Here is a 13,201-nt window from a genome sequence, read left to right as displayed (position 1 = left end):
AGAATTACAAGAAGGAAAATTACATAAAGAAGAATGTATTTATTCAAAACTTATGAAAGATATAATTTCTGATTAAGGTTATAATCGAGCAGAAACAGGTACAAAAATCAAATATGAAGAATTTAGATGAATATACATGATTATATAATAAATCTGATGTATTAATTTTAGCAGATGTCTTCAAAAATTTTAGAAATGTATGTATTAAATCTGATAAACTTTATCTATCTTGATATTTTTCAGCTCCAGGATTATCTTATAATGACAGAAATTGGATTAGATTTATTAAACGATCTTATGCTAAAGATATGCTAAATCAAATAATAAATATATGAAAAATTTTAAGTGTGTAAAACTCTCATATGCTGTAGCATATTTAGATGTAAATAATGTATATGGAGGCAGTGCTCAGTTCTTACCATTTAAGGATTTCAGTTTGTAAGAACAAAAATATTTTAATTCTGAAAAAAATACTTACACCTCCAGATGATAATAAATACGGTTATGTATTAAAAGTTTATTTAGAATATCCAAATAAATTACATGACTTACACAAGGATTTTCCGTTAGCACCAGGAGGTGGAAATAAATTGTTAACAACATCATATGATAAAGAAAGAAATGTTTTTTACTATACATCTTGAACTATGTTTAAACATTAGATTAAAATTAAAGAAAAATCATAGAATTTATCATTTGAACAATCAGATTGGTTGAAGAGTTATAATCTTTTTGACATAGAAATGAGAAAAAAAGGCAGCTAATGATGTGCAAAAAGATTTCTCTACATTAATGACTAATTCAGTATTTGGAAAAACAATGGCAAATATTAGAAATAGATAAAATATTACAATAACAACAGATCAAAAATATATTCTAATTATATTTCAAAACCAAATTATGAGCATACTACTGTATTTTACAAAAAAATTAACAGAAATCTATAGCAGAAAATAGAAGTGAGTTTCAATAAACCAATTTATATAGAAATGAGTATTCTAGATATTTCGAAACTAAAAATGTACAGCTCACATTATATTGATATGAAGCCAAAATGTTGATGTATGTCATATGGTGATGATTCTTTCATTTATGATACAAAAATAAAGCTTTTTGTAAAGATATGAAATCAATGATAAACGAATTCGACACAAGTGCTTATCCAAAGATAATACTCACAGAATTCCACAAATAAATTAGAAAATTTCTAGGAGAAATAAACGACAAAATTTGTGGAAAAGTTATGTTAGTGTACATTAGTTTGAGATCGAAAATGTATGTAAATTTGGTGATAAATAAGACAAATAATCTAAAGGAGTTAATAAATATGTTGCAAAAAGAGGAATTAGTTTTGTTAATTGTAAAAAAAGTTTAGCAAACAAAACAAATTAGAAAAATATTACTTAAACACAAAATGTACACAGCTGAATGTAATGAAACTGTACTGCTAATGATAAACGGTTTTATTACAAGCTAGAATGTAATGGTCGTTATAACTTAAATCCAAATAAAATACTTGATGATAACAAGGATTTCTAACATGAATTAAACATCACAACAGATAATACAAAAAATTAATTTATTTTCATGATAATTTTTGATGATTTACCAAGAAAATTTTAAAAACATATTTTACACAAAAATGTAATATGTTTAGAAGAATTTTTAATTTCCTTTTCACATGTTTCACAAATAAATGTTCTTTATGCCAGATATTAGGAGTCCTTTTATGTGTTTATATACATTTATAATTATATGCCCTATATTTTTTATACAAACAGCAAAACCCATTTTTAAGGTGTATTCTGTTTTGTTATTTTTCTTCCTTAATGAATGTGATTTCCTTGAGTGCGAATTTTTTTTCTCTTGCTCTATTTTTTACACTTTCAATTTATAAAGAAAAAATTTAATGGAGTTAAAAATAAAAATATTTTAAATTTTGTTCTACGTAAATAATGTCACTTTTGGATCTACAAAAGAAGACACATATATAAAGATAAAAAGTTATAATAATTATTAATAAAAATTTGGATTCTTGTTTAAAGGGAAAGATGCAGCTAAACTTTGAGAACTGAAACAAATAGACAAAGCACTCAAATATATTGATGATGGAGATGCTATTACACTCGAAAAGTTATACCCCTCCAGTCTGAATGCAATTAAATGAAATGAAAAATCAACTACTTTTATCGATGAATGAGGTCTTTATTTTTTTAATTTTAAAAGCTAAGAAATAAACAAAACAATTTACCAGCCATTCGAAAACATGGTGAATCTAAAATAAAACGACTATATAAAGGTGAAATAAATAACTTAAAACATCTGTAAAATTAAGGATAATTATATAAAATTGTCAGATAAATAATTTCAAATTCCTATAGAAATTTTTGGTGAAAGAAATGAACAAATAAATCGTTTATCACTACATGTTGTTACTCAATTACGATATCGAAATTTAAGACGAACTTTTGTTATTTTACGATTGTATGACTTTAATTATTGGTATTACATTTTACCAACTGAATTTAAAAATGCACAAAATCAAATACGTGAAGTTTTTAAAAAATTATGTTTCAATTTCAGTAAATTTACATCACAAATATTAAACTAAATGAAAAGGCTCCAATTTGTCCTTCCACCAAATTTAATTTTTTATATGGGAAGTGAGACCTGCAAAATCTCACCACTGAATTTAAGTATTTATAATCCATTTTTTAAAGTGTTTATAATCCATACAAATGTCTTTGCTGTTGAGGTCGTAGAAATAATTCACACTTAAATCAGTTAATTGACTTATGAATTGAGAGATTATATCTTCATCATCATCTGGATAGCATACTGATAGAAAATATGAAAGTGTTAATTTTCGCATTAGTACAGTTTAGTACATTTATATATGAAAGTGTTAATTTTCGCATTAGTACAGTTTAGTACATTTATATATTTTATTACTAGAATTGGAGTCTAACCATCAATTACACTTACATGCAGACAAAAATCATCCTAATGAATGGATCTAACTAAAAAAATTAGTTTCCTGTAGTTCTTCCTAATAAAAATTTATTTTTATTATCTCATCGTTTAAATCATTTAGTTGGTATGGGATCGAATATGTTATTCATTCTATTCCAATTTCAAAAATTTATGTTAACCAGATGGCAGTGTATTTTTTTTATTATACCTATTTTTACTTCATTAACTATTTTATTTTTTTGTGTGAGTATCTAACAAATTTGGTAAACACTTTCCAGTAAGGTTTTTCATTTTCTTTGTTTCTATCATTGTATGTTTCGTGTTATTATATTCATCACTTAATTGAGAAACTAAGTCAAACCGATTACAATTTCCTTGAAATGACATCTATTTTTTCAATTTTCTATTAGATTGTTCAACAACAGACGCTTTGAATTCACTGTGGGTTGAATAATCAAAAATGTTAAATTTGTTTCATTAATTCTTGAAATTCATTGTTATAAAATTCTTTACCATTAACAGTTCGTAAATTTTTTTACTTCCATAACAAATATTTTTTCCGAAAGAATCGACTATATTTTGACCTATTTTATTTTTAACTGGAATATTATAAACAAATTTTGAAAAAAAAACACCAGTAGCAGTTAATGAATATCTCTATCTTTTATCGTCTTGCAAATCCTTGCAGATTATCTGAATCCATTTCAACTGAATCGGCTTGCCATGAATAATCTATTCCAAAATTTTTTAACATTTTTTTCTTATACAATTTTTTCTCATTGGTTTGTGTTACTCTTCAGTAATTTTTTCACACATGTTTGGCCTACACTTCCAGAATTTTTTAAAATGAATTTACTCTTTTTCCTTTTGCCTACTACACTTCAATTCTTTGTCTTCCATTTTCAGTGAAACTATGTGGATTATGTGTTTAAGTAAACTTTTTGCACTTCAAATACTACCTGTGATTATTATCTTCATTTATAGAGGATAAAAAATACTTACAATATTTCCCCAAAGACAATTATGTTTACATCACCTGGAACAGTTTTAATAGAATCTTTTAATTTAAAAAAAAGAATTGCTTGGCAAAATTTTTTTTATTGACTGGATGTCATGAGTTATTTCACTATGTTTGTGAAGAACACTTATCAAAATATCAGAATCATTAAATGTTAAACCTCTAACAACAACTTTCAGAATAAAATCATATTTTTAAAATTTTACATTTTTTCTTATATCCAGTCATAGCAGTTTATTCAGCAACTTGTATATTACATAGTTTAAGTTGAATATTCCTTACCTCATGTATGTATGGAGTTAAATCTATTTTCGAAATAACTTCAATTTCTTTTTTTTGTAAAGTAATTAGTCACATTAAATTTTGGAGCATAATTGTTTAACTGCATTAAAGTATTTATATATACAGTTTTCTAACATATTCTTTTTCTAAATATAATTTGGTAACGGAATTGTAACACTTATAGGATATCTTAAATCTTCCAATCTTCTACCTATAAATTCGATATATCCTTTAATTATTTTAAAAATGCCTCATAATTCTTTTTGAAATTGTTTAGTTAAACTTTCTATTTTTAGATCAATTTTTGCTTCTAATTCTTCTATGCCTTATTTCATTAAATGTCCAATTATAACATTTGAGATATAATTAAATTTATAACTAACACACAATAGTTTTAAAACAAATGGATGAAAATGTTAACAAATTACTTAGTCAAAGGTTTGTGTTCTCTCAGTATTGTAGAATTACTTATTTATACCAAATAGTTAACTAGTTGTTCAGGTATATTTCCTCCACATAAATCAAAAACAAATTGTCTCATTGTTTTTCTGTATTTTTATAACAACAAATCGAATGAGTACCAACATGATCAGATGTTTCTGAATTGACTATTCCATACACTAAAGTTTATGGTTGATTACGTAGTTGATCATATAAACGCCACGGAAATATCTTATTTTTAATTTTTAACTAATACTTCCATGTCAAAATTAGATAAAGGATTATTAACTTTTTTATATGTCTTTGAAATTTTTTTCTGTATCCAGTTTCCTTATTTCCCATTGCTAAATTATGCCATTTTCTTCTTCACCTTTTTTTTAATTTGTAACTGTGTTAGCAGTTGCTATGGATCCACCAGCTACTGAACCAAGACCAGTTTAATATGGAAATGCAGCCAACAGTAATAGTAAAAATAGACCTTTATGATGTGTTAATGCTTTACCTTCTTTTCTTCTGGTTCGATATTCAGTGATCTATTTCACAACAGGAATCATTCTTTTTTGTGCATCAGTTATAATGGTGCAATACTATTTAATTTCTCATTGTTGAGTTTATGCGATTTTTGTGTAATTTTGCCCCTACATAGCATAGTACAATCAATAGCAAATTTATTTATATAGATCAATAATTATTAAAGAATCGTTTTTAAGTCCCACTTTTCAATACCCAGTCCTAATTTCCATTCATTATTCCTCAAACTGCAGTTGAAGCTATTTTTGCTCCTAATGAGGCTTGAGACGCATGCATGATTTCTTTTGCAAATAAATTTATTATCAGCTTCATGTAGTTTTTCTAAGGATTTATTAGCTATATATTCAATATCATGTTCTTTACAAGCATCATCTAATTAATTAATTCCCTTATCACCTCTAGCTAGTCTTGCTTCCAATTTGGTTCCTAGGCCGCAAAATCGATATGCTGGAAGATGCATTTCGAATGATAACTTGATAGTTAAAGTATAAATTAATCCTTTTCCATATTTTTCACATTTCCAAAATGTATATGATAAATTATTTAAAAATATGACTAAATAAGGTATTCTTTTTGGATCATTAATAATATAATCACTAAATTTATTAGTTAACATTTCAGTTACTCCAACTTTTTGATTCTGATAATTTTTATTTCCAGCTAATTATTTTCCATGGATTAATGGAAATCTATCATTCAATTGACAGACATCATCCATTCAAATATATTTAACAAATTTTTCTGAATATTTTTTACTAAACCTCACTTTTTCTAATTAATCATCAACATTTCTTTCTGAAGAAGTAGGAAAATATTGAACAATTTTTATCAACTAATTATCTTTGTTTCCACTACTTGATTTAATTTTATCTGGTTTATATTCATTATATACAGCATTTGATTAGAATAAAATTCTAGCATAATTTTGTAAATCTATAGAATCAAATTTTGTATCTGAATCATACAAAGTTATATATTTTTGAGTTAAACAATTCATTAATCCAACAGTTCCTTCATATACTTTTCATGAACGTTTATTTTCCTGATAGTTTAGCAACAAATTTATACATGCCAAAATGGTGTAATCCAAAAACATTATCTTCACTATGAAAAAATTCTAACATTCTCTCATTTATATTTATTTTTTCGACATCTTTGTATCTTAATTTTATTCTTACTTTTTCATATTTCTCTAACAAAGTATTTATTTATGATTCACTTGTTGTTGTTGTTGTGGTCTTCAGTCCTGAGACTGGTTTGATGCAGCTCTCCATGCTACTCTATCCTGTGCAAGCTTCTTCATCTCCCAGTACCTACTGCAACCTACATCCTTCTGAATCTGCTTAGTGTACTCATCTCTCGGTCTCCCTCTACGATTTTTACCCTCCACGCTGCCCTCCAATGCTAAATTTGTGATCCCTTGATGCCTCAAAACATGTCCTACCAACCGATCCCTTCTTCTAGTCAAGTTGTGCCACAAACTTCTCTTCTCCCCAATCCTATTCAATACCTCCTCATTAGTTACGTGATCTATCCACCTTATCTTCAGTATTCTTCTGTAGTACCACATCTCGAAAGCTTCTATTCTCTTCTTGTCCAAACTATTTATCGTCCATGTTTCACTTCCATACATGGCTACACTCCAAACAAATACTTTCAGAAACGACTTCCTGATACATAAATCTATGTTCGATGTTAACAAATTTCTCTTCTTCAAAAACGCTTTCCTTGCCATTGCCAGTCTACATTTTATATCCTCTCTACTTCGACCATCATCAGTTATTTTACTTCCTAAATAGCAAAACTCCTTTACTACTTTAAGTGTCTCATTCCCTCAGCATCATACGATTTAATTTGACTACATTCCATTATCCTCGTTTTGCTTTTGTTAATGTTCATCTTATATCCTCCTTTCAAGACACTGTCCATTCCGTTCAACTGCTCTTCCAAGTCCTTTGCCGTCTCTGACAGAATTGCAATGTCATCGGCGAACCTCAATGTTTTTACTTCGTCTCCATAATTTTAATACCTACTCCAAATTTTTCTTTTGTTTCCTTTACTGCTTGCTCAATATACAGATTGAATAACATTGGGGAGAGGCTACAACCCTGTCTCACTCCTTTCCCAACCACTGCTTCCCTTTCATGCCCCTCGACTCTTATTACTGCCATCTGGTTTCTGTACAAATTATAAATAGCCTTTCGCTCCTGGTATTTTACCGCTGCCATCTTTAGAATTTGAAAAAGAGTATTCCAGTCAACATTGTCAAAAGCTTTCTCTAAGTCCACAAATGCTAGAAACGTAGGTTTGCCTTTTCTTAATCTTTCTTCTAAGATAAGTCGTAAGGTCAGTATTGCCTCACGTGTTCCAACATTTCGACGGAATCCAAACTGATCCTCCCCGAGGTCTGCATCTACCAGTTTTTCCATTCGTCTGTAAAGAATTCGCGTTAGTATTTTGCAGCCGTGGCTTATTAAACTGATAGTTCGGTATTTTCACATCTGTCAGCACCTGCTTTCTTTGGGATTGGAGTTATTATATTCTTCTTGAAGTCTGAGGGTATTTCGCCTGTCTCATACATCTTGATCACCAGCTGGTAGAGTTTTGTCAGGACTGGTTCTCCCAAGGCCGTCAGTAGTTCTAATGCAATGTTGTCTACTCCGGGGGCCTTGTTTCGACTCACTTAACATATAATATCTTTTATTTCTATTATTTAATTGGTGTAATATCATTAAATTCTTCTAAATAATGCAAAGTATAAGGAACCGTTGGTTTTTGAACTTCAGTAATTTCTGTAAGAGCTTTTAAAATTTTTTCTCCTAACTTCACTTCCTTGGTTAATTTTTTCAGTTGTATTTATTACTGGTTAACCTTTCTTGAATTTTTCATATTCCATTGTATTAGTTTTTTCATTTCTTGAACTCCTCCTTTTAGTCTTCCTTTAGTCTTCTCATCTTACTTGTTTAACAACTTCTGTTTCTTATTTTTCGGACATTTACTAAGGATAAAAAGCACAACAATCATTTTGATTTTACAGTCGTCAATGCTTTTGGTCAATGTTCTTAAGTTCATAATTTAGAAAAAACTTTTAATCCTCGCTCTGTATTTATCTTCATTAATATTTCTTGTCATATTTACTGTATAAAACGATTTTTTTATCACAACATTTATTACATATTTCTTTAAATTCCTCAAACTCTAAATCTCAACCAACAGACTTACAAAAAATAATTAGAATTTGTATTATCTTGCCTAAAATTACTTTTAAAATTATGTCTAGCTAATTGTATTGGTAACTTTGAGTTAAAAACAATCTGTTCTTCTACATCTGACGTGAGTAAGACATTCTTTAACTATATCTTGTAGTTTTCAAAAATTACATCTGAATTATGTTCACATTCATATAATGTTATAAATTCATAATTATTTTTATAAATGTAACAATTTTTCGTTAATTTTATCTTCATTTCTTCACATCCCTTTATAATTTCTTCATATTTTAGTTGATCTTAACTTTTAGAATAAAGACACAAATGATTAAATTTTTACAGTTTAACCTGGAGGAAGACTATAATTATCAATTATTAATGTTATTTTTTCACAGCTACTTGGTCCTATGACTGCACATCCATTGGAACTTGGTAAAAGTTTACCATATATATTTTTTGTTTATTTTCTGGTATTCTTATTTTTGTTTCCAAATCCATCATTTATTTACGTTATCTTTATTAATATAAATAAGTAGATTAGTTCAGCTGAGTAGTAATTGATCTCTTCTGGACAAAAGAATAACCGATCCAATAACAAAGTTATAAAAGTGTTTCGCTAGTTGTTTTGTATTCCACTTTTTTTAACAACAAATATTATATCAAAAAAATACACTTTACTGTGATGTACAAACAATAGAAATTCCAATTGATCAACATAGTTTGAAAACTTTATAAAAATTAATTCAATCAGAAAACTTAATATAAGCATTAAACAAAGGAACAATTTTAAATTGAGTTGTTAAATTATTTACAAATAAAGAATACTGTGATGGGCAAATTTTAGGATTTAATAATAAAATTATTCAACCTAATGAATAACTGTTGCTAAAATGTTCCTAAAATTATTCCATTTGAATTATCGTAAATTTTAATTTGACTGATGGAATGTTTGTTAAACTAAATGGTCATTTTCATTGAGAAACTAATCTTATATCTTAAGCAAACCAAAGGCAGAATTTGGAGGACCAACAATTTATGAACCAAATCGTCTTATAAATATTGCAATTTTTTATATGGTTCAGAATTTAGAAATAACTACAACTAATGAAAATGTTACTTTGACTTTAGTGGTGCTTATGCAACAGTTTTTTTAGAAACGAATTAGTAAGTTTTACCTTAATAATTAACAATATTGAGAGTTATCAATTTTATGTTCATGAGAAAACAGAAATTAACAGAAATTAATATTCATACTGGTGATGGTGGGAATCAGCCTAACTGTTCACAACTTTATATGAGTTTTGATGTTATTTACACAGATGACTTTTTAGCATATGATGGTAAATCTAATATTAAAGTAATTGATAGTTATGCATTAAAATTCTTCGATTTTATTACAATTAAAAAGGGGAACAATATTTTATCTAGAATAGAGCATCCATTTATTTCTTACCCAACTCTTATTTGATAAATTTCATCCATATCAAATGAATTAAAATTGTACGGACGTATGCTTAAGAATGGTAAAATTAAAACCAAACAAAATGAAGTTCTTTCTCCATTAGAATTATTTGATGGATTTTTTTTACAGATTATAAAGAAATTATGTTGGCAGGTGATTCAATGTATTTTCACTTGGAATTCTAGGAAAAAAATCAAGAAGATTCTATACTTTGATGGACTACTGACAGTGATAATAGTTCACTTCCAAAAGAAGGTAAAATTGTTGTAGAAAGTATGTTCCTGTTGTTAAAATGAAACAGAATATTCATTTGAAGTACAAAAAAGTGCAAGAATTCCAATTTATTTTTCGAACTAAAAACAATTGAATTTGCTAGATTACATGGAAAAAGAAATTTTGAGGTAGATGTTCTTAACTATTTTAATTCGACCGAATTATTTTCGTTGGTTTCCAGACTAATCGAGAAAATAATCAGTTAAATGGTTTTTCTTTATTCGATCATGTTAAATTACGAAATTATCGATGTGAAGAAGAGAAGAAATGGAATTTTCCTGAAGTATTATGAAATCTTAAAACATCTAATAACTTATTAAAAGCTTGTGATGGTTTTCGAGATTTGAAACAAATAAACCAATTAACTAACGATGTAAATGTACATCTATTCAAAATAATCCTATCTATGTCATAAATATATTTAGTGGAATGAATGTATTAAGTACTCAAAAAACAACAATGAAACTGTGTGAGTTCTTCGATGAAAATACATCTAATGATACAATTGCATATGTTATTATGATGGTGAAAAGTATTTAATTTATGGTTCATAACATAGAATTCTTACTGAATCTTTTTATTACATAAATGAATAAAAAATTAGAAAAATGAAAGACTTTTTAAATACTTTCATAAAATTTGACAAGTTAAATGAAGAACATTTAAAATTCTCAGAAATTAAAACATTTAAGGGGGACGAATTTATTCCTCATAAACGTTTTAATTTTTGGAAAGCTTTTATTTTTTCTATATAAATAAAAATGATCATGAATGTTAGCATATAAAATCTAGTAACTTAAAAATTGTTGGAATGGTTGTGCAAATGTGTTCACTGAATTATAAGAGGATAAAAAACAATTTTACATCACTTCAAAATCTGAAGTTTTACTAAGTTATTTATGGCGAAAAAGTTTTATCACTTTTAGATGATAAACTTACTCTTCGAGAGAGTTATACAAAATCTTTTTACAAGACAGGGTAAAACTAAGCATATCTTGGAATGAAAAAGGAGAACCCAAATTTACAAATTGGTCTCATAAAATTCTGCTCTTCACAACGAAAACGGGGGAAATGCTAGACAGTGACGGAAGTATGCACATGTATTTACGGTACGAACTTGAAACTTGTTTGTTTAATCATAAACAGTGTCACAGGAAAGAAGTAATCAGAGATGGACCTGATTCTTGTGTGTATATGTCAAGAGCTGCAAGATGAACATTGCTTGTAGGAGTATGGAATGTGACATGGTGCAGATGTGATGACTGTTGAAGCAGTACACCTTCAGGTTACTGACAATGATGTTACCTATACATTGTGGGAGGGAGGAGAGTAGGGGAAGAAAGCAGAGCCAGAGAAGTTTGTTAGAGAAGTTAGGCATTGGGTCATGAAAGGAATAGCTCGCCACTATATCTGGAGGATTCAGACACAGTCCACAGCAGAAATAAAATCAGTCACATCCCAGAATATTAACACATTAATTTCTCATTTTGTCTTTGCTGAGAACTCATCTGTTGCTTTACAGAAAGAAATTCAAAGTTACTGCTGGCACATATCACAGGTACCAATATTCAAATGTGTTGCTCACTTCTTTGCAACATCGCACAGGTTTGCTATTGTCAGTGATGATCTCATTCATGACCGTGCATATTTATGCTACACTGTCAGCATGATAATTGAAGACATAGCTTCTAGAGGCTATGCATTTCCTAAACATGTGTATGTGTCTGATGGTGCACCATCTCATTTTAAAAAGTGCTGTAAGCTTTATGAGTTTGGTCAACACTGAAGTATAGGAATTAAGACAAAAAATGGATATTTTCAGCAATAGGTCATGAAAAAAGCGCATTTTATGGGGTAGGAGGTCTCTATAAAGATCTTGAGTCAAGATTTATTCTGTAGCGTGAAGCTGTTGATGTTGTAACAGATGTTACTGGATTTGTGCTCACCATATCAACAGTAGTGACAAAACGAACTCCTAATTGTCCATTAAAGTAAATTACAGGAATTCTATTTAAAAATGACAGAAGAGGGGTCTGCTACCAAGCCTGTGGTAGGAATTCAATGAAGTCACTGCTGGGTTGCATGACAGAGTGGAACACACATTGCAAGAATGGTTCTCCACGAAATGCAGCCCATTACTTTGCATGAAATAGAGAAACAACATTAAACATTAGAAGACTGTAGTGAGTCACTTCTTGTGTGTATGACAATCAAGGATGGATAGGACAAATAAGTATCTCTCATGAGCTGCAGGATATAACCATCTCTTTTATGAAAGCTCATGGTTCTTCAAACACTTTGAAGTGGCCATCGTCGAAAGATCAGAGTACAGTTCCCATTTCAGTACTGCTCTTGTTGGATCATCCTTGTCTGTGTGCAAATTCAGCTCAGCTATACAAGCTGAATGAGAAGCAGATTGTTTTTAAAAAGCAAATTAACTCTTTTCAACAGTGGAGTGTTGCCTGTTACATTGTAGGCAATATTAATTCATGCAAAGTCGTCAAAAATTAAAATCACACCAGAAAGCTATCAATGATTAGTGAATAATATCATAAAAATAAAAATGGGTATAAATATTCTATATCTCATTTTTGTTATAAAATGCTTTTGAAGAAAATTAGGAATTGTTTTCCCACTCACTCATAATGTTATAAAGTAATTATGTTTATCCAGAAATACCAGTTTTGCATGATATTTACTTAAAGTTAGCGATCAGCTTAAATATTTAAGTGTCCACAACTTTTTGACTTGAGAGTAAAGCTAGGTATACCTAAAAATTTTCTCTCATTTTGTATGGGAAGTGTTGCCCACTCTGATTGTACATTCCGGGAATTTTTAGAACATTTGGGATGGGGGATTTGGAAAATATAATTTTTAAATAATGAAAAAATTCAGAATCTTTCAGCTTTATGTACAAATATTTTGACAGAATTTCATACATTAATGTCATTGCTGACAATTAGCAGTCGTTCCACTTTATCATTTCTCAAAACAGTTAACATATTTTGAAAA

The sequence above is a fragment of the Schistocerca gregaria genome, chromosome 10 (genome assembly GCF_023897955.1).
Source record: "Schistocerca gregaria isolate iqSchGreg1 chromosome 10, iqSchGreg1.2, whole genome shotgun sequence".
Lineage (NCBI taxonomy): Eukaryota > Metazoa > Arthropoda > Insecta > Orthoptera > Acrididae > Schistocerca > Schistocerca gregaria.
Note: the sequence above shows the minus strand (reverse complement) of the source record.